The following is a 23,848-nucleotide window of genomic DNA, read 5'->3' as shown; positions in this document are numbered from 1 at the left end:
TGACATTTGTTTTTATGGCCTCACTTAACGTGTGTGTGTGTGGATGTATATGTGTGTGTATGGATGTAGAAAAGGTCCTTCAGTATTAAAAAATGATTTTTCTACTTAGGTATTTAGTGAGGTTTGCTAATTTCATACTTATATCTACTGTCTTTTCTGATTTTCCTTTTTTTCTGATTTTTAAGACTTTTGCTGCCCTATAAATAAAGTTTATGTACAACACACACCTAAGTACAGATAGATATTTTTACCTTATCCTTTTTGAATGCTAAAGTCTCTACTATTTTATTAAAGAACAATAAACTCTTCCTTAATTTTTTATTTCTCTTTAGCTTTCACCCATCCTCCCTTTTCCACTTTGTATTAGTTATGTATTGCTTTCATGACACATGGCTTCAGAACCTAGCTGGTGAAAACAACGAATATAAAGTCTGCCGTTCTCTGAGCTGTCCCTAATGCTTAGACATCGCAAACTGTGTTCTCCCTGATGTCCATTGGTTGAAGTTTTCTGGGTGAAGTCTGAAACTGTCCCTAGTACAAAGAGGACAAAGAAACATGAAAGAAAGAAGCAGAGTACTCCAGATTGATACTGTGGCTGGTCACCAATATGAAACAAGTTCTATGATTGTTTGGATTTGTATGTCTGCTCTTTGAGGCCTTCCTTGGATCACTTTCCAAATGAACTGTTTGATCTCATCTCAAGTCCTGCTTTTGTTGGAAATCAAAATTTGATAAAGCGCTTAACAAAATGGAATACCATAATATCCAATTAACATATTAAAATATGCTCAGCATTATTAGTTATCAAAATGATATCAGTAAGTAAGCAACACACATAAGATACTCTCCTGAAGTGCCAGTTTCTGGTGAATAGGGGACATTACACTGCAGGTTACTCCAGTACCTCCTCTTTGTAAAGTCACTACTCTGAAGAGCAGAAGACTTAGCATACTTTCTTAACATCAGAAACAGACACAGAGAGGCAGACAAAATGAGATCCCAAATGAAAGAACAGGACAAGGCATGGCCAGAGATATAAGCAAAACAGATATAAGTAACATGCCTAATAGAGAATTTAAAGCAATGATCACAAAGAGGCTCACTGGACTTGAGAAAAGAGTGGAAGACATGAGTGAGACTCTTAACATAGAGATAAGAAACAACATAGAAGAGATAAAGGGCTTAAAAAATGAGTTCAGAAACACACTTGATGGAATGCATAGCAGGATGGAAGAGAAGAGGAAGAAATTAGCGACCTAGAAGACAAAGTAATGGAAAGTAATCAAACTGAACAAAAGAGAGGAAAAAAAGAATTACATAAAACAAGAATAGACTTAGGAAACTCAGTGACTCATCAAATATAATAACATTCATATTATAGTAATCCCAGAAAAAGAAGAGAAAAGAGGCAGAAAATTGATCTGAAGAAATGATAGCTGAAAACTTCCCTAATTTGGGGAAGGAAACAGACATCCAGATCCAGGAGGCACAGAGAATTCCATCAAAATCAACAAAAGCAGACCCAAACCAAGACATACTGTAATTAAATTTGCCAAGTATAGGGGCGCCTGAGTAGCTCAGTCGTTAAGCATCAGCTTTCGGCTTGGGTTGTGATCCCAGAGTCCTGGGATCAAGCCCTGCATCAGGCTCCCTGCTCAGCAGAGAGCCTGCTTCTCCCTCTCCCACTCCCCCTGCTTGTGTTCCCTCTCTCGCTGTGTCTCTCTCTGTCAAATAAATAAAATCTTTTAAAAATAAATAAATAAATTTGCTAAGTATAAAATCTTAAAAGCAGCAAGACAAAAGAATTCAGTAACTTACAAGGGAAAACCCGTAAGGCTAGCAGGAGATTTTTCAGCAGAATCTTTGCAAGTCAGAAGGGAGTGGCATTATATATTCATTCAAAGTGTTGAATTAGAAAAATCTGCATCCAAGAATACTCTATCCAGCAAGGCTATCATTCACAATAGAAGGAGAAATGAAGAGTTTCTCAGATAAACAAAAAATAAAGGAGTTCACGGGCACCTGGGTGGCTCATTCAGTTAAGTGTATGCCTTTGGCTCCGGTCATGATCCCGAGGTCCTGGGATTGAGTCCCTCGTCGGGCTCCCTGCTCAGTGGAGAGTCTGTTTCTCCCTCTGTCCCTCCCCCCCCCCCCCCCCATACGTGCTTTCTCTCTCTCTCAAAGATAAATAAAATCTTTAAAAAAAAAAAAAAGTAAAGGAGTTCATGACCACTAAACCAGCCCTGCGAGAAATATTAAAGGGGACTCTTTGAATGGAAAGGGGATATAGTATAAAGGTAGGAAACACAAAAGCAGGGAAAAATGAATATTTCTGTAAAAAAAAAATAAGTCAAGATATTCACAAAAAAATTTTAAAATATAGTAACATCACCTACACGAGTGGTATAAGTGCATCCTACTCTTGATCTCAGCCCAGGTCTTGATCCTCAGGGTCATGAGTTCAAGACCCACCTTGGGCTCCATGCTGGGCATGGAGCCTACTTAAAAAAAAAAAAAAATTAGTAACATACCCCTAAAATCTAGGGAAGAGAGAAGAAAAAAGTGGGTTCAAAATTAAATGACCATCAACTTAATGTAGGCTGCTATATGCACAAGAGGTTGTCGAGAAGACCTAATGGTAACCGTATATTGGAAAGCCCTAGTAAACCTACAAAGAATGAAGAAAAAGAAAACCAAGTATATCAATAAAGAAAATCAGCAAAATGTGAAAGACAAGAAAGGATCAGAGAAAATCTTCAGAAACAACCACAAAAAAGGTAATAAAATGGCAATAAATATCTATCACTAATTGCATCTAATGTAAATGAATTAAATAGTCCAGTGAAAAGACATAAGGTGACAGGATGGATTAAAAAAAACAAGACCCATCTATATGCTGCCTACAAGAGACTCATTTTACACCAAAAGACACTTGTAGATTGAAAGTGAGGGAATGAAGAAACCTCTATCATGCAAATGGATGTCAAAAGAACGCCTGAGTAGCAATATTCATATCAGACAAAACAAAGTGTAAAACAAAGACTGTAACAAGACATAAAGAAGGACTTGATGTAAATAAAGGGGGACAATCCAACAAGAAGATATAATTGTAAATATTTATGTAAATATACCCCATATAGGAGCGCCCAAATACATAAAAAGTTAACAGACCTAAGGAACTAATCAATAGTAATACAGTGGATACTAGGAGACTTTAATACCCCACTTACATCAATTGACAGGTCATCCAATCAGAACATCAACAGGGAAACAGTGGCTTTGAATGACACACTGGAGCAGATGGACTTAACAGATACATTCAGAACATTCTATCCTAAAACAGCAGAATACATGTTCTTTTCAAGTGTGCGCAGAATGTTCTTCAGAATAGATACATATTGGTGTCATAAAATCAGTCTCAACAAATTGAAGAAGATTGAAGTCATACCATGCATCTTCTCTGTCCACAGTGCTGTGACACTGGAAATCAACCAGGAGAAAAAATCTAGAAAGATCACAAATACATGGAGGTTAAATAACATGCTACACAATGAATGGGTCAACCAGGAAATAAAAGAAGAAATAAAAGTACATTGGAACAAATGAAAATGGAAACATAATGGTCCAAAACCTGTAGTTGCAGCAAAAGCGGTTCTAAGCAGAAAGTTTATAGTAGCAGTATATGTTAAGAAGCAACAAAAAACTTGGATGGCCTGGGTGGCTCAGTTGTTAAGCATCTGCCTTTGGCTCAGGTCATGATCCCAGGGTCCTGGGATCGAGCCCCACATCAGGCTCTCTGCTCCATGGGAAGCCTGCTTCTCCCTCTCCCACTCCCCCTGCTTGTGTTCCCGCTCTCGCTGTGTGTCTCTCTCTGTCAAATAAATAAATAAAATCTTTATTAAAAAAAAAAAAGACGACAAAAAGCTCAAACAACCTAACCTTACACTTAAGAGAGCTATAAAAAAGAACAACAAATGAAACCTAAAACCAGTAGAAGGAAGGAAATAATAAAGATTAGAGCAGAAATAAATGATAAACTAAAACAAAAACCAAAAGAACAGATTAATGAAACCAGGAGATGGTTCTTTGAAAAAAATCAATGATTGATAAACCTCTAGCCAGACTTACCAAGAAATAAAAGAGAAAGGACTCAAAATCATAAAGGAGAGAGGAGAAATAACAGTCAACACCGCAAATTTACAAACAATTATAAAAGAATATTATGAAAAAACTCTATGCCAACAAATTGAACAACCTAGGAGAAATGGCTAAGTTCCTAGAAACATACAAACTACCCAAACTGAAATAGGAAGAAAAAGATTTGAACAGACCAGTTATCAGCAGTGAAAAAAAGAAGAAGAAGATAGCAGGAGGGGAAGAATGAAGGGGGGGAAATTGGAGGGGGAGACGAACCATGAGAGACTATGGACTCTGAAAAACAAACTGAGGGTTCTAGAGGGGAGGGGGGTGGGGGATGGGTTAGCCTGGTGATGGGTATTAAAGAGGGCACGTTCTGCATGGAGCACTGGGTGTTATATGCAAACAATGAATCATGGAACACTACATCAAAAACTAATGATGTAATGTATGGTGATTAACATAATAAAAAAAAGAAAAAAAGAAATGGAATTAGTAATCCAAAACCTCCCAACAAACAAAAGTCCAGGACCAGATGGCTTCACAGGCGAATTTTACCAAACATTTCAGGAAGAGTTAATACCTATTCTTCTCAAACTATTCCAAAAAATAGAAAAGGAAGGAAAACTTCCAAATTCATTCTATGAGGCCAGCATTATCCTGATACCAAAACCAGATAAAGACACCACTACAAAAGAGAACTACCGGCCAATATCCCTGATGAACATAGATGCAAAAATCCTCAATAAAATACTAGCAAACCGAATCCAGCAATACATTTAAAAAAACCATTCACCGTGATCTAGTGGGATTTATTCCTGGGTTGCAAGGGTGGTTCAGTATTTGCAAATCAATCAACATGATACATTACATCAATAAGAGAAAGGATAAAAACCATATTATCATTTCAATAGACACAGAAAAAGCATTTGAGAAATACAATATCTATTCATTATAAAAACCCTCAACAGAATTTTAGAGGGAACATACCTCAACATAATAAAGGCCATATATGAAAAACCCACAGCTAACATCATCCTCAGTGGGGAAGAACTGAGAGCTTTTCCCCTAAGGTCAGGAACAGGGCAAGGATTTCCCCTCTCACCACTTTTATTCAACATACTACTGGAAGTCCTAGCCACAGCAATCAGACAACAAAAAGAAATAAAAGGCATCCAGATTGGTTAAGGAAGAAGTCAAACTTTCATTATTTGCAGATGACATGGTACTATATCTAGAAAACCTGAAAACCTGCACCAAGAAACTGCTAGAACTGATAAACGAATTCCATACATTTTCAGGATACAAAATCAGTGTACAGAAAAATCTGTTGTGATTCTATACACCAATAATGAAGCAGTAGAAAGAGAAGTTAAAAAACAATCCCATTTACAATTGCACCAAAAATAATAATACACCTAGGAATAAACCTAACCAAAGAGGTAAAAGACCTTTACTCTGAAAACTATAAAACACTGATGAAAGAGATTGAAGATGACACAAAGAAATGGAAAGACATCCCATGCTCATGGATTAGAAGGACAGATATTGTTAAAATGTCTATAAACTACCCAAAGCAATCTACACCTTTAATGTAATCCATACCAAAATACCAACAGCATTTTTCACAGAACTAGAATAAACAGGTCTGAAATGTGTATGAAACCACAAAAGATCCTGACTAACCAAAGCAATCTTGAAAAAGAAAAGCAAAGCTGGAGGCATCTCAATTCCTGATTTCAAGTTATATTGCAAAGCGGTAGTAATCAAAACAGTATGGTACTAGCACTGAAATAGACACATAGATCAATGAAACAGAATAGAAAACCCAGAAATGAACCCGTAACTATATGGTTAGTTAATCTTTGACAAAGTAGGAAAGAATGTGCAGTGGGGAAAAAGACAGTCTTTTCAACAAATGGTGTTGGGAAAACTGGACAGAAATTGGATCACTTTCTTACACCAGACACATAAATTAAAAATGGATTAAATAACTAACTGTGAGACCTGAAACCATAGTAACCTCTTTGACATGGGCCAAAGCAACTTTTTTTCTAGATACGTCTCCTGAGGCAAGGGAAACAAGCAAAAATAAACTGTTGGGACTTAATAAAATAAAAGCATCCAAACAGCAAAGGACACAGTGGATAAAACTGAAAGACAACCTGTGGAATGGGCGATGATGTTTGCAAATGACATATCTGATAAAGGGTTAGTATCCAAAATATATAAGGAACTTAAAAAAACTGAACATGCAAAAATAAATAACCCAATTAAAAATGGGCAGTAGACATGAACAGACATTTCTCCAAAGAAGAAATACAGATGACCAACAGACACATGAAAGGATGTTAATCATCACTTATTATCAGGGAAATGCAAACCAAAATTTCAGTGAAATAACACCTCACACCTGTCAGAATGGCTAAAATCAACACCACAAGAAACAACAGGCATTGGTGAGGATGTGAAGAAAAAAGAACCCTCTTGCACTGTTGGTGGGAAGCAAACTGGTGCAGCCACTGTCGAAAAGCTTCCTTACAAAGTTAAAAATAAAACTACTGTATGATCCAGCAACCGTTCTCCTGGGTATTTACCCAAAGAATCCAAAAACACTAATTAAAAGGGATACACGCACCCCTGTGTTTATAGCCGCTTTATTTACAATAGCCAAGATACAGAAGCAGCCCAAGTGCCCACTGATAGGTAAATGGATAAAAAGGTGGTGTGTGTGTGTGCGTGCATGCGTGTGCACAATGGAATATTATTTAGTCATAAAAAAGAATGAAATCTAGCCATTTGCAACAACATGGATGGAGCTAGAACTTATAATGCTAAGTGAAATAAGTCAGTCAGGTCATGATTGCAGGGTCCTGGGATTGAGCTCCACATGGGGCTCCTTGCTCAGTGGGGAGCCTGCTTCTCCCTTGCCTGCTGCTCCTCCTGCTTGTGTGTATTCGCGCTCTCTCTCTGATAGATAGATAGATAGATAGATAGATAGATAAATAAATAAATAAATAAATAAATAAATAAATAAATAAATAAAAATTAAAAAACAAAACATGAACATCAAACATTTATTCTCTTGCAATTTCTCTGTGTTAGGAATTTGAATGGGACCTACCGGGATACCTCTGGCTTAGAGTTTCTCATTAGGCTGCAGTCAAGCTGGTAGCCTGGCATGCAGTCTCATGTGAAGGCAGAACTGGGGGAGAATCCCTTCTGATTTCAATAACATGGCTGTTGACAGTATTCAGTTTCTTGTATGGTTTGTCCACAGGGCACCTCAGAGCATTGGCAGTTACATAGGGCATTGCTTCTCCATGGGGACTGCTTACCACATTGCACCAGAGCCAGTGGGTGAGAGAGAGGGCCGAAGACAAAAGTCATGATCTTTTTGTAACCAAATCTTAGCCACAGCGTACTATCACTTTTGCCATATTCTCTTTGTTAGCATAAAGTTACTGGATTTGGCTCATAACCAAAGCTGGGGGTGGAGGGCAATGATGGGAAGTAAATCCATAAAAGGTGATACTTTTTATTCCACATCTTTTTAATTTCTCTGATCTTTCTTCGTGACACTCTTTTCTTTTAGCTGCTTTCCTACAGTAGTTTCCTGATTTTCCTTTTTACCCCTATTAGTCTCCTTTCCCAGATCTTTCTTTTTGTCTAAGCTCTTGAAAGTTTTTATACTATAGAGGTCTGTTCTAGACCTTCCTCTAGTATCATTTTATATATTCTCATTGGGTATTCTTGTCTATTCCCATGACTTTAAAACCCCATGTTTTAATGACTTATATTTTCATCCTGAATCTTAGTTCAAAGGCTAAGTATACTCAACTACATATTGAACATCTGCTTTGAAAAAAATGCTAATGAATCAACATTAGGTAGAGACTAAACTGCTGTAAGAAAGAGACTCCAAAATATAATTGGTTAAATAGGCAATAAATTTATTTGTCTCTATTAAACAATCTGACTTTACTACCCCTGGAACAACTGTGTTTAATGAGGTTATTCAGAGATCCAGATTCTTCACATTTTATTGTTCCACCATAGGGTATTTTACTTTTCTTTGTTGTAGAATGTGCTTCAAGCTGCAGGAAGGGGAAAGAAAGTATAGGGCAAACAATTTTCTTTTTTAAAGATTTTATTTATTTATTTGACAGAGAGACACAGCGAGAGAGGGAACACAAGCAGGGGAAGTGGGAGAGGGAGAAGCAGACTTCCCGCCTAGCAGGGAGCCCGATGCGGGGCTCGATCCCAGGACCCTGGGATCATGACCTGAGCCGAAGGCAGACGCTTAATGACTGAGCCACCCAGCGCCCCCAAACAATTTTCTTTTAAGAAGTGAGGCAGAATTTGCATACTTCACTTCTGTTGTTCTTTTAGGAAGAGCACAGTCACATAATCATACCTATTTGTAAAGTAAGTTAGAGAATATCAACCCTTCCTTAGCGTCAAAAACTCTGGAAAATGGGTCAGAGGGAGCAGATTTGTTTGGGACAACTAAACAAGATTTGGTTTTCCTCCCTTTGGGAAGAGTATATATCCCCCTGCTAGTGAATTCAGGCATGGACATGTAACTTGTTTTTATTCCCATGAAATGCAAGGAAAAGTGATAATGTTACACTTTTGAGCAGAAGCTTCTTTCCCCCAACCCCCCCAGCAGAAGCTTTAAGAGCAGTAGATATTCTCCATGTTCTCTATTCCCTTTGCTATGATGATTTGTATGCAGAATTTTTTTTTAAGTGTTTGCTGCCCATTTTGGGGTGAAAATGATAGGTTACAAAGCCACTGCTAACCTGTCATCAACATATAGTGTAGGCCAGAAATAAACTTTTGTTGCTGTAACTGAGGGATCAGCACAGTATTTCTTAAAGGGTCAGATACTAGATATTTTAGACTTTTGTTCTTTATAGTCTCCATCAAAGCTACAGACAATTCCTAAATGAATGGATATGGCTGTATTATAATAAAACTTCGTTTACAAAAACAAGCATTCAGTCTATGGGCCATAGTTTGCCAACCACTGTTGTGAATGGTTGAGATTTATGGTTATTTTTACTGCAGGATAACCTAGACTACCCTGACTAATACCTTTGGTTAAATAGCACCAACACCCCCATCTGCTTACCCAAACCAGAAATCTAAGTATCATCCTTGACTCCTCATTTTCCAAACTAAATCCTGACTTCTTACTTTCAGAGCTCTTGATTTAACAGATAAAGATATATTTTTTTCAAGGTTTAACTAGACTATATTGTTACAAGGGGGCCCTTACTGAGCAGGGCCAATATATTTGGTCCCAGGATGTCACAGAGGAGAAATGGAGAGGTCATGATTGCAGAAGAGGTCACTGTAATTGAAAGACATGATCCAGGGAAGGCCGGCCAGGAGTGTAGCAGACATGATCAGGACAGGCCAGGGGTGGTCAGATCACAGGGTAAGGGACAGCACAGCCCCTTTCACTCCCGCTTCTTGTAGGTCTCCAGATGTGACAGGACCCAGCCTGATGACAAGAAGAAAGGAAGCAGGAGGTGAGCCCAGTGGTGACATCCATGGCCCCCAGCTGCTCCCGTGGTGGTTTGGAATCCATCTGGGCCCACAGCACCAGGAGCTGCCGGTTTAGGCCTGTCAGGCCTCTCAGCAGCAGGGGCGTCAGCACAGACATGACTTCAGACAGTGGCCAGCAGGAGCCCAAGTCAGGAAGTCAGAAGGGCAACAGATGAAGATATTAAGACCCAAAGAGAAATACTTATTCTTAGCAATGTATTCAAGTTAGTAATAGAAAACCAGAACTTGGGTAGATTTGGTGTTAAATTTGTAATATAGTTGACCCTTAAAATGTGGGTTTGTACACCTGTCCACTTACATGCAGAATTTTTAAAATAAATACAATATAGTACTGTAAGTGTATCTTCACTTCCTTATGATTTTTGTAACATTTTCTTATCTCTAAAGGTAATATAAATATGTGTTAATCAACTTTTCAGTCATTTAAACAAACCTGATGGTCATTCTGGGTGGTTTTTTTTTGTTTGTTTGTTTGTTTTTGTCCTTCACGTTTAAAATATTACCAAGTCCTGATTGATTTAGCCTTCTTTTTTTTAAAAAAAATTTTTTTTTTTAAGATTTTATTTATTTATTTGACAGAGAGCGTGAGAGAGTACAAGCAGGGGGAGCAGTAGAGGGAGAGGGAGAAGCAGGCTTCCCGCTGAGCAGGGAGCCTGACGCGGGGCTCGATCCCAGGAACCTGAGATCATGACCTGAGCCGAAGGCAGGCGCTTAACCATCTGAGCCACCAGGGGCCCCTAATTTTTTTTTATTTAAATTCAATTAATTAACAATGTGTTTGTTTCAGGGGTACAGGTCTCTGATTCATCACTCTTATGTAATACCCAGTGCTCATTACAACACATGTCCTCTCCAATGCCCATCACCTGGTTACCCCATCCTGATTTAGCCTTCTTGATCTTTTTCAGTTCAGTCTATGTAACCCTTGCTGTCTCTGCCCTAGTTGATGCCATTTTCTCTTACTTGGATTATTATAGGAAACTCCAGGCTGGTTTCCCTGTGTCTAGTCCACTTATCACAATTACAGTGATAAAGTGAAAATCAGAGTGATCTTTCTCCTTTGCTTTAATTCCTTAATGTAGGAGTCCTTGTTGTCTTCTGAATAGAAAATAATTTCTTAACATAGCAATAGAGTTCTTGATGTGATGGCCCCACTTTCTCCTCTGGGTTCTTTTTTTGCTATTCTCTATATTGATCTCATCAGTATGTACTATATTTTGCCTTACAGACTATTTTTGGTTTCCAGAATGGTCATGCTATTTCTGGCTCTTTGGTCCTTTGTATGACTATTTGAAGTAGGCTTTGCCCTTCAGTGTTCTACCACTGTCTTAATATATCACCTTGTTTTATTTCCTTCCTGGTAGTTAATTACTCTCTAAAATCATCAGTTTTACGTTTTTAAGTCTTTCTCCAGTAGAATTAAAACTCTGTGAGGGCAAGAATTTTATCATTTTCTATTACATTTTTAATATCTAAACTAGTGCCTCGCACTTAACTGTTGCTTAGTAAGTATTTGTTAAGTCAGTAAATGGATGAATGAGTGAACATTTACCTTACAGAAAGCCCTGTGTATGTATGAGTCTTACTCAGTGTTTCCTTAGCATTTTGTGGTTATCCTCCATATGTCATTTCTTTGTGGGCCATATAGTACCTGGCTAGAGTATGTGAAATAGTATACACTGTTTGTTTTGTAATTGTCCATTTATCTTCTTGCATGTACCCCCCTTGCTTCCATTCCATTCACCCCTGCACTAAGATTCACATTCTGTGAGGTTCAAGAGGTATGCATGTTTTTCAGTGTTTTGCCATCTAATACTAATGGTAGGTGCCAAACATGTTCAAAAATGCATTTTTATCAGATATCAGTTTTCAGTGCCTATTATTTTAGATTCTTCTAAGAGTAATTTCATATATACTTTAAGTTTTCTTTGATGCCAGCAGAATTTAAAAATATTTATTCTGAAGAATCCCATTGATCCTAATTTAGGTGGTTCAAAGGTCTAGGTTAGAAAGGCTAAGGTTGACTGATACTACACTGCTTAAAATTATGTTTCATATGCCTCCTTGGACTGAGTTATAGTTACTTGAGAATCAGACATGGCTCTGGGATTTCCTCAATTTGGAGGACCTTGTGGTATTTCTAAGGAAATGAGGTTGGGAAAAAAGTTTCCCACAGCATCTTTTTATTTTTAATATTTAAAAAAATGTAAAGTGCATAGATAAAAAACAAGAATATTATAATGTCCATATCCCTACCACTCAGAATTAATGCTTTTGTGGTTCATTATTTCCTTTCATATATTTGCTAACTTAATTTGGGTAGAACTTTTCATGAAATTTAAAATCTGTCCCCATTTTATCATTATTTTCTAGCAAATATGCCAGATTTCAATTATAATAGTGAACATATATATAGTCTTTTAATTTGTAAAACACTTTTTCATGTTGCATAAAACTAAAAGCCAATTAGTTTTACTTCGCAACCCTATGCAATTAGCTTTTATAGACTGTATGACAAACATCAGTGTCTTACTGATCATCAATTACATTAATTTGTTTTAACCATTGATTTATTGACTTGGATTTTTATCATAGTTGCTATGATTTGACATTTAAAGATTTTATTTATTCTAGAGAGAGAGCACGCATACGTGTACGAATGAGCTGGGGGGAGGAGCAGGGCGGAGGGAGAGGAAGAGGGAGAGAATCTTCAGCAGACCCTGCATAGAGCCCAATGCGGGCTCCATCCCGTGACCCCGAGGTCATGACCTGAGCCGAATCCAAGAGTTGGCTGCTAAACTGACTGAGCCCCGCAAGCACCCCATGATTTGACATTTAAAATTTAGTTTCAGTATACAAATAAGTTACGCTTTGTGATTATGGAACAAATATACAGATGCTTTTAATCTTAGTTTGCTTTGAGAATTATGTGTTAAATGCACATAAAACATTAATTAGATTGTGGTTATTTGCAGTATAAGAAATTTCTTTAGCACAGCGGTTTTCAAATTGTTTTTCATGAAGCCCTAAGGTTTCCCCAGAAATGCTTCTGAAACCCTCACGTATTATTGGTCTGCTGGGACTACCATAACAAAATACCACAGCCTATGTGGCTTAAACAACAGAAATATATTTTCTCACAGTTCTTCAGGCTAGAATTCCAAGATTAAGGTGTTGGCAAATTTGGTGAGTGCTCTCTTTCTACTTTTATGCTAGTCCTTGTCATCACTGTGCCCTCACCTGGCATTTCCTCTGTGTGTTCACTGCAGGGAAGGGGCTTGGGGCCCCTGGTCTCAAAGACACCAGTCTTATAGAGCCCCACTCCTATAACCTTGTTTAACGTTAATTATCTCCTTAAAGGCCTTATCTCCAAATACAGACAAATTGGGAGTTAGGGCTTCAACATACGAATTTTGAGGGGACACAGTTCATTTTATAACATCTTATGAAATATCTTCTTGGAAGTGGTTGTGCTGCTCAATAAAAATGGAAGGGGAGTTGAAAACAACTGCTCTCATAAATTACATAGTTCCTTCAACATAAGAATTGATTAAAATTGCGTTCACATGTAACTTTCCAGGAGCACATTTGTTTTGTGAAATGAGAATCATCCTTACAATCTATCTTTCCTGGGGTTCCAGATATTTCTTAATTTGTTAGTAATATTGTTTTGTAGAACCTTAAATGATGTGCGCATGTTAGGTATTACCATTTGCATAAGGATTTGCCGGGGTCATTAAAGCTTTGATTATATTATAGTATGTTTTTGTAAATTATTGTGGACTCTAATTGTAGTAACTTCTTGATTGAGGCTAAAAAGTGTTGGATTAAGAATCAGGGGTTCTAGGAGCACCTAGGTGGCACTGTTGATTTGGCATCTGACTCTTGGTTTCAGCTCAGGTTGTGATCTCAGGGTCCTGGGATCGAGCCTGGCATGGGGCACCGTGCTCAGTGTGGAGTCTGCTTGGGCTTCTCTTCTCCCTCTACCCACCCCCTCGCCCCCATGCACACACACACTCTCTCTCCCTCTTTAAAATAAATAGATAAAATCTTTTTTTAAAAAAAATCAAGAGTTCTAGCTTTGCTGTTAAATTTTTGATCCTGGATAAATTAATTTAGTATTTCTGTGACTAATTTCCAATTAGAACATAAAATAATATTGGGGTCAGGAGTTCGAGCACCATGTGGGGTGTCGATATTACCTAAATTAAAAAAACAAAACAAAAACAAGCAAACAAACATGAAAGAATATTGAGAAAGAAGAAAGCCCCAAGTCCCAGTTTTGGGGATTATCAGGTAGTAATGATAGTTGTGAAAGCACTTTGAAAAGCAAAATTTATGGAAATGCAAATTGTCAGTTTCACCAGTAATTTGCTTGCATTTCTCAAGTAAATAAACAATTTATTTTATTTTGGAATGTATGTTTAAACTCCCTTAGCAGGAAAAACAACCGTATTTACTCATGTCATTACCTAGGTTTTGTTATTTTGTTGGCTCCAAAATAAAAATGTTAGAAGGAAAGACTGTGCTGTAATTTCCCCCTTACTGTTCCAGTTCAAGGGATAACTTAGATTTTAACGTAATGTGAAATTCCACACCATCATGGTTGTTGTCATGATTCCAACATCTACTTCCATACTGTTCTTCGAAATCCAAACTTAGAGAATATTCATTTGAAAACTTTAGACTAACATTTTATTTGAAAATAGTAATACTGAACCAAAAATATAAGTTCGTTTTATTATAGTCAAGCTTCCCCATAATTGCCCACACATGCCATATTCACTTTTTTACTTCCCACTGATTCTTCCCCGGCGGGTTTCTGTGCTACCAAAAACACCTTGTCAAAAGAAGGCTTGCCATGTTGTAAAATCCAGTGGACATTCTTCAGTTCTTTTTTACCAAACCTATTTTTATCATTCTTTCACAGAGTTGAATGTTTTTAAATCTCTCTCAGGTTTGCTTGGTTTCTTTCTGTCTCCAGTTGTGCTTTCTTACTTTCTTTTGCTGGCTCTCTTCTCTGACCCCTGAAACACTGCTCAGTAGCAGATGGAGCAGAATAATCTAATAGAAAAGCTGGAAGAGGCCTTAAAATAATTCATGTAAACACAGAATATAATCATAAATGTAGTTAGCTAAGAACCCACAGCTGCTAATGCTAGCCCATTTTCATCTGTCTATTCAGTAAAGATTTTTTGATGGCCTACTCCATAAGGGACTTAGTAGGGCACAAAGGGGATGTATAAGACATGATCTTGAGTCTGGAGTTCAGTAAAGGCAGAAAAGCAAAGTAGGTACACAGATAAATATAATGGCAGGCAGAATGTAAATGCTTTAAGTGCAGTGTGCTATCTAGAATAAAGTAGTTTTTGGGGTATGCAAATATATTTAAAATTTTTTCATCTTTTCAGTATTTGTGGTAAAGATTATGACTGGTAAAAAATAGAAAAGCACTGATCTCCTCCCTTCCTTCTGACCAGTAATGCTTAGGAAAGTAATTGAAAGATACAAGTAGCCAAAAGTCATAAGGTAGGAAATGTTCAGCATGAAAGCATACTTAGAGAAATAGTCCACTCAGTAATTTTGATGGAAGGCAATTAGAACAGCAGATACAGGTTGTATAGTAGGCAAAAGTTTGACCCTTGTGCCTTTACTCTTGGTGTTATATTGAATATGAGTATGTTACATGGCAAGAGGGGCTTTATGGAAGTAATTAAATTTATTAATCAGTTGACCTTAAATTAGGGTGATTATCCTGGATTATCCAAATGGGCCCAGTGTAAATTACATGAGCCTTTAAGAGGACAAGAGGCAGGCAGAAGGCAGAAATACTCAAAGCATGAGAAGGACTCAGCACATTTACCCTTCTTGAAGAATGTAGAGGGTTGCATGGAAAGCATGAGAAGGAAATGAAATTTGCCAGTGATCTGAATGAGTTTGGAAATGGGTTTTTGCTCAGAGCTACCAAAAAGGAGCTTAATATCAGTTTTATGAGACCATAAACGGAGGATCCAGGTCAAACCAGGCTGTACAGGACTTCTGACGTGCTGAAATTGGGAGATAATAAATGGGGGCTTTTTTTAAGATGCTAAATTTGTGTTTTATTATATAGCAGTAGAAAACCAATACAGATTGATTATATTAATGAGGGATTTATAATCTGATGAGAAAACTCAACAAGGATTAGAAGTTTCCAAAAATTGCTTACAGAAGTATTTTGCCTCTTTCAAATTTTTATAAAAATGCTCTTTTCTGTACAACCCATAAATAGAATCATGAAATTCTCATATTAGTACACTTAGTTATTTACTTTAAACCTAACTTGATGCTAAACATTAAACAAATTTACTAAATTTGATACTAAATCAGAAAAGTTAGCTGGAAAGAGAATTTTGGTGTTAGAAAATCTGGGCTGCATTGTTAGTACTGTTGATCTCAGGAAACTATCTCACTTATTTGAACGAAGATTGATTCATCTGTAAAACTGGGAAAATGCGATCTTACAGAACTGAGAAACTACCATTTATCTTGCAGAATTGTGAGAATTTAATGAAATTATGTATGAAATGCACTCCTCATAGTGTCTGATATATTGGCTTCAAGAGTAAAAGTATTATTGCAGATAATAAAGTATCTAAGATAATGTTGAAGCTTACATTTGTCGCCTACTTTTTAAGGTCTATAAAAGATACTATTATGATAATTTAGTTAATTGAAGCTACCATACCACAAAAACTGTAGAAGTATTTCCTGGGATGGTAGGTTATTAATTAAATTCTGAAGGTAAAAAAAGATGACTTTATGTGAAACAGGAAGACAAATCAAGATGTGCTCAGCATGGAGGCATCTTTTCCCTAATGATTATAGGGAATCAAAGCTGTGTTCTGTTGGTTGGCTACTTTACATTGTTATTCTCCTGATTACTTCAAGGAGAGGAGAAAGCACCTTTGTGTGTATGTGAATTCTCACCCAACCCTTACAGAGTAGATCCATATATTGCTATTCCCATTTTGCAGATGAGGAAATTGTATTTGCCTCTATAAAAATTTCTTTCCCTCACCAGAATTCATGAGAACTAGACCCTACCTGCCGTATACACTGTTATGTACATCAGAAAGTCCTCAAATTATGTCCTGTGGCCTATTTTTGCATATCTATCTATCTGAGAGAGAAAGTGAGCAGGGAGAGGGTGTCCCAGGGAGAGGGAGAGAATCTCAAGCAGACTCCATGGTGAGCCTGGAACACAGGGCTTGATCTCACAACCCTGAGACTGTGACCTGAGCTGAAACCAAGATTTGGATGCTCAACCAACTGAGCCACCTAGGCACCCCTGCCTGTTTGTGTAAGACTCATGAGCCAATAATGCTTTTTCACAAAGAACACTTATAATCAGTTTATTGAAAGAGAATACTTTGAATTCCAGTTAAGCACAGTTATCCACCTCCCCCGAAATAATTCCATCCTTCTTATTAATACATCTGTATTACAAAAAAGTTGAACTCAATTATTATTATATATTATGCATAGTATATAACATGAGATATGACATAGTATATCATATTTAATATAATTGCTATTATATTTTAAATTTTATCAGGAAAAATTGTAGACGTGCTTTCTCTATTAATACGTAAGTACCTTTGTAAATATACTTGATTTAGGCTCTTGGCCCACAAAGCCTAAATATTTTATCTGGCTATTTTCAGAAAAAGTTTGCTGACCCTTGATATACATCATGCCTACCACAGTGCTTGGCACATAGGGGTTTAATAATTATTTTTTGAAAGAATAAATGAATTGAGGTTAAATAACTTTGCAGAGGACACAAAGCCAAGTTACCCAGCCTGGTCTTTCTGATTTTATATCCTGAAAAACAGTAAAGTTCTGTTTATGACAATGAGAAATAAATCCTTAAGTTATTTTAGAAAGGAACATTATAATTATTTTCTTATCTGAATCACCAGGAGTGGACATTTTATATGATACCAGACATGGTATGGATATTGGGTATAATTGGTAAATATTTGACAATAACTTTATTTATATTTATATAAAGTTATTAGTTGTAGTATAGCTTTTCTTTTAAAGAAAAAATTTTATTTATTTGAGAGAGAGAGAGCGCACGTGCGAGCTTGAACAAAGAGGGAGAGGGAGAAGCAGACTCCCCGCTGAGCACAGAGCCTGATGCGGGCTTGATCCCAGGACCTTGAGATCATGACCTGAGCCAAAGGCAGATGCTTAACCCACTGAGCCACTCAGGTACCCCTAGTATAGTTTTTCTAACAATAGAATCTGAAGATCTAAGTACAAGTTTTACCGTGGCCAAAAGTTGTATTAGGGATTTTCTTCTTAGGCATTCTTCTGTCTGCATTATTAAGAGTACTGTTGATAATCCAGAGAAGTTGGCAAACTACAGCTCACTGCCTGTTTTTGTAAATAAAGTTGTATTGGAACACAGCCACATCTGTTTGTTTACATATGATCTATGACTGCTGTCATGCTACAGTGCCAAATTGAGTAGTTTGTTTAATAGAGACTGTATGCAAAGCCTAAAATATTTACCATCAGCCCTTGCAGAAAAAATTGAATATCTAATCTGGAAGGCACATCAACCATCTGTATCTCTATTTCTCTTAGATCTATCCTTTATGAAATTAAAATACCAGAAAGTCGCATGGTGGTTAGCAGTTGGGTAGATAAGAACGACACGAATGAGCAAGAAACACATCTGTACCTGCTGCAGAACTACTTTGTTTTTTTATGATCTCTTATATTAGTTGTTAGCTGGTTCATAAGCAGATAAGAACTCTGTGCACCTTTTTGACTGTCATTTACCTAGCTCCAAGCATACTGAATGACTGAGCAAATATATTTGTGTGATGTCTCATCAGTAAGTTTCCTTGACAGTTTATTACTAGAAAAAGTTTTATAAACTGACTTCCCTGAGCTCTAGCTCAGGCTTTATACAAAATTACAAACATCTCCATTTATATCCAACTTACTGGCTGTTGAACTGGTGTCACCTGAACAAATCAAACTCAACATATCAAAAGTCAGATTCATTCTCTTCCTCCTCACACCTCTTGTATACTGAATCCATGATGTGTTCATGTTACCAACATTCTGAGTCCAAGCCATGATTTGGGCATCGGCCCAAAGCCCTTCTTGTCTACCCACACCCATACAATAGCCAGGTTCTGTTGGCTTTTCTTCCTGTTTATTTCTCAGATTTGTCTTCTGTTCATCCTTATTGCCATGGCCTAATTCAGGTAGGCCTTCGTCATTTCTTACCTGAAACGTCATCTTCTACTAATTAGCCTCCTGGCTTTTAGTCTTGTACCTTTTCACTGCCTTCTCCTCACTGCTACAAGAATGACCTTTTAAACACAAAGATTTAAAAGTGACTGTTCTATCACTTTCAGAATGATTTAGTGGTTCCCATTCACTCAGAAATCTGAACTCTGTCATAGTATTCAGCGCTCTTAATGGTTTAGCCACTTCTCTTCGGCCATATCTAATGTCATTCTCTCCTGTGCACCCTATTATCTGGCTCCTCTTCTATACCATTCACAGAACCTTCTGTCTTTTTCATTCCTCAGAGTTTTTGCATATATTGTATCTTCTGCCTGGAATGCCTTCCTACTAACTTGTTTTCCAGTCAAACTTAATTTATCCTTTCTATCTCAGCTCAAGTACTACTTTCTCCTTAAGATCTTCTCCTAGGAAGATTTTCTTTCATAGATTTATATGTAACTCCATTATAGAAACGATCATATGTCCTTTTTTTTTTTTAAGATTTTATTTATTTATTTTTAAAGATCTTTTTTATTTGACAGAGAGCAAGAGAGGGAACACAAGCAGGGAGTGTGGGAGAGGGAAAAACAGGCTTCCCGCCGAACAGGGAGCCGGATGTGGGGCTGGATCCCAGGACCCTGGGATTATGACCTGAGCCGAAGGCAGACGCTTAACGACTGAGCCACCCAGGTGCCCCAAGATTTTATTTATTTATTTTAGAGAGAGAGTGAGAGAGAACACAAGTAGGGGAGGAACAGAGGGAGAGGGACAAGCAGACTCTGTGCTGAGTGCAGAGCCCGATGTGGGACTCGATCTCACTACCCTGAGATCATGACCTGAGCCAAAAGTCAAGAGTTGAATACTTAACCGACTGAGCCACCCAGACGCCCCTATCATATGGTTTTTATAATGAATGTTCACTGTGTACCAGGCACTGTGTTTAATACTCACCTTTGAAATAGATACCTTCTTTTATGCACAAAGAAATTGATTTTGAGACATGAAATACCATGTTTGGTCTCACATTGCCAGAAGTGGCAGAGCCAGCATTCAAACCCAGGACTTTGTGAATCTAGTGCTTCAAAATACCACTAATATTGTCCCTCCTATTTGTCTTTTTTTGTAGGTTGTAAGCATCTTGAGTGCTTTTTTTCATCTTTCATGCATCAATTTTAGATGATTTAAATAATCACTTAGTTTCAGTTTTCTTTCAGTTGTCTGCTGATAAGCTCAACTCTGTATTTGCTTCTTTGTTGTACTCTTTAGCTGTATTAGGTAGTTTTCTGATGGAATTTTTACCTTCCCTGTTATGAGACTCTTGATCTTTTATCTTTCTCTTAGTGGCATCATTGTGCATAATCTATAATGGAGACCTGTTTCTTTTCCTTTTGAAGTCGTAGAATATAATTAATGTAAAATTCTGTTTAAGTCCAGAGCACGTATCTGGCTTCTGCTAAGCCTTGTCTTAGTAGACTGCACTGCTACTACAAATCATTCAGCATTGGCATCTGTTTGTTATCTTTTGTTAGTGTCTCCCTAAAACAGTTGGACTAAGTAAGACCTGTAGAATGAGCAGAAATTTGTTAGGAAATTACCAATAGCTTAGCTCACTGTAATACAAAGTACCTAGAGAGAATGGTAGTGAGGGGAAGTCCAGGGATCATGTGAAAGGAAGCTATTGTGATAATCCAACTGAGCAATGAAGAGACCTGAGTTAAGGTTTTGGCAGTAAGGATGGAAGGAAGAGGGTGGATGTGAGAGCTATTTGGAAAGCAGAATCAATAAGTCTTGGTAACTGATAGAGAGGGAAACAGAGAGGTATCTAGCGACACAGTGCAACCAAGAGCATTCATTGTATTGCCATATCCTACACTTGCTGGCATATATTCTCCAGTATCATCTAGAGTGTAAGGGAACTCGAAAATCTAGCTGGTGCCTTTTTACTTTTAAGTGGAATCACCCTCCTAAAAATAAAGAAATCCAGTGAGTGGAAATTGAAACTAGGAGTTCTGCTAGGATCTGTTAACTCCTTGCTTAGTTGAATAGGCCTTGGCCTTATTGAGCTTCACATTCCTTTTTAACTTGGTGAGTCACAAAGAAATTTCTCTGCAAGTGAACTCTCAATGCTTCCATGAAGCTCCTCTATTTCCTGTTGTTGTTAATGACTTTAGATACCACATGAGCAATTTTATACACCTTAGCCATGGATCGTGAATATCAACATGTTGATAAACAGATACCTTCCTTCAACATATTCAGTACCTGTGCTTTGGCTTTCCTGCTGCTCTGCCACCTGCCTGAAGGCAGCCATATAACAGCCTTGAAAAGTAATGGGAAAGCCAAGTTTTAAGAAATTATCCTTTAAATGAAATCACAGTTGATTTCCTTTAGCCTCAGAATAATTTCTAAGAGAGTGGCAATTTATTGCTGTTTTTCTTTGATTTCTGTGATTTCCTCAATGCATGCCACACTAATGATTTAGAGATGGTTTTTCAAAGAAAAAAGAAATGCTATTATGTTGAATGTAATCATTGATCTTTTTTTTTTTAAAGATTTTATTTATTTATTTGAGAGAGAGAATGAGAGAGAGAGAGAGAGCATGAGAGGGGGGAGGGTCAGAGTGAGAAGCAGACTCCCTGCTGAGCAGGGAGCCCGATGCGGGACTCGATCCCGGGACTCCAGGACCATGACCTGAGCCGAAAGCAGTCGCCCAACCAACTGAGCCACCCAGGCGCCCCTGTAATCATTGATCTTAAAAGGCTCTTGATTTTATGAAAAGTTAAATATAAAAATAAATATGTTTCTTAGAATAAGCAGAGTTTTTTCTGGGGCTTAATACTTGAGAGATAATGACATTGAGTAGAAAAGAACCTAATATGTCTCATTTGGGGTGTTTCCCCCTCATCAGAACCATACCTCATTCATTTATCCCTCAAAAGTAAATGGAAGACAAGGGCTCTGTCCCTTGGTTCCTTAGAAACAGGTTTAGAAATATTTTGAAAGTGAATAAACTTGGTAGTAGATGGCCTTAATCGAAATGGCAACTTCAAAAAGACCCATTGTTTTTACTCCCTAGGGATGATTGTTGTCTATTGTTAGCAAGGCATTTAGCATTTTTAAGCATTAGATATTTCTCTAGGGCTATATTTATTTTTCAAAACTAAACTAAGGTTATCTTTAATTTTTATTTGCCTTGTTAATATGTTAATTGGTGTTTTCTTTTTTATTGAGGTGCAATTCTTAGAACATAACATTTGTAGTATTAAAGTATATTCATTGGTTTTAGTATATGCACTATGTTGTGCAACTACAACCACTGTCTAGTTCCAGAACATTTCTGTTACCCTCAAAATAATCTCCATGCCCATTAACAACAGTCCCAATCACAACCCCCTCTCCCAGTCCTCTGGCAACCAATAATGTACTTCTGTCTCTGGATTTGCCTATTCTGGACATTTCTTGTAAATGAGAATCATAAAAATTATATGGCCTTTTGTGTCTGACTTCTTTCTTTTAGCATAATGATTTCAAGGTTTATCCATATTGGAACATGCATCAGTATTTAATTTCTTTTTTATTGCCAAATAGTGTACCATTGTATGGATAATACCATACTGTATTAATCCATCATCAGTTAATGATCATGTGGAATTTTTTCCCTTTTTGGCTATTAAGAATAATTCTGTAAAAGGTAATGTACCAGTTTTTGTGTGACCATGTATTTTCATTTCTCCTGTCTATATACCTAAGAGTGTAATTGATGGGTCATATGGTAATTTTATGTTTAGTTTTTTGAGGAACTACCAGACTTTTTTATAGCTGCTGTACCATTTTACCTTCCCACCAGCAAATTTATGAGTGTTTCAATTTCTCCAAAACTTAGGTTTTAGTAATAATGCTAAGGGCTAATATTTGAGAGCTTACTATATACTAGGTCTTATGCTATTTTACATACATTATTTAGTTCAAAACATACCCCATATCATGGCAAATTAAACTACTCCCAAGGTCACGGAGAGGGTAGATGCTGAAGCAAGGATTGAGCACAAGTTTGTCTCATGCCACAGCATGAATACGTAACGGAAAATATTTCACATACTGGAAAATATTTCCACATACTTTTAACTTTGTAAAATGTTCCCTAAAGAGTACTGTTTACTCTGTGGTAAGGTGTGAGCAGCCATAATTTATGCTCATAACTGAATTGCATGTGGTGATGTAGCAAGACCTAGATAAGTAATGGGGAAAAATAGGAACTCTACTAATTACTATGTGTATAAGTTACTTCTTTTGAACCCTCTGTTTTCTCATGAAAGTATATGTGAATATTCTCAGCATATTGCCTTGTCAAATAGTTGGAAACTAGCAAATGTTATTTAAATAATAATAATAATGAATTAGAGGGGCGCCTGGGTGGCTCAGTCGTTAAGCGTCTGCCTTTGGCTCAGATCATGATCCCAGGGTCCTGGGATCGAGCCCAGCATCGGGCTCCCTGCTCCGTGGGAAGCCTGCTTCTCCCTCTCCCACTCCCCCTGCTTGTGTCCCCTTTCTCGCTGTGTCTCTCTTTGTCAAATAAATAAATAAAATTTTAACAAAAATATAAAAAAAAAATGAATTAGAGAAATAACATAGTGATTTTAGGGAACTTTTTTTCTTTGCTGTGGCTGGTGTCCTTTGGAAACTAACAGCAACTTGGGCCAAATTATCTATACCTGTGGATATAGAAGTACTGGGTTTTATTTTCTTTGGTTTTCTACTGAACTCCTATGTGACTTCAGGTGGTCCAGTGAATGTTTTATGATAATAATATACCTGAAGGCCTTCCCATAGAGCAACAAGC

At 37.3% G+C, this 23,848-nt stretch overlaps 1 protein-coding gene and 1 pseudogene across 1 annotated transcript in view; one reads left to right on the top strand and one right to left on the bottom strand.

Moving 5' to 3' along the window:
• The window catches only part of RSF1 (remodeling and spacing factor 1), a 165,430-nt gene that overhangs the window by 51,508 nt on the left and 90,074 nt on the right, over positions 1-23,848 (top strand). The window lies entirely within an intron of this gene.
• LOC110593348 lies at positions 9,606-9,811 on the bottom strand (annotated as a pseudogene).

Source organism: Neomonachus schauinslandi, chromosome 11 (assembly GCF_002201575.2).
Source record: "Neomonachus schauinslandi chromosome 11, ASM220157v2, whole genome shotgun sequence".
Taxonomy (NCBI): domain Eukaryota; kingdom Metazoa; phylum Chordata; class Mammalia; order Carnivora; family Phocidae; genus Neomonachus; species Neomonachus schauinslandi.
Note: the sequence above shows the minus strand (reverse complement) of the source record. Positions and strands in the feature narration are given on the sequence as shown.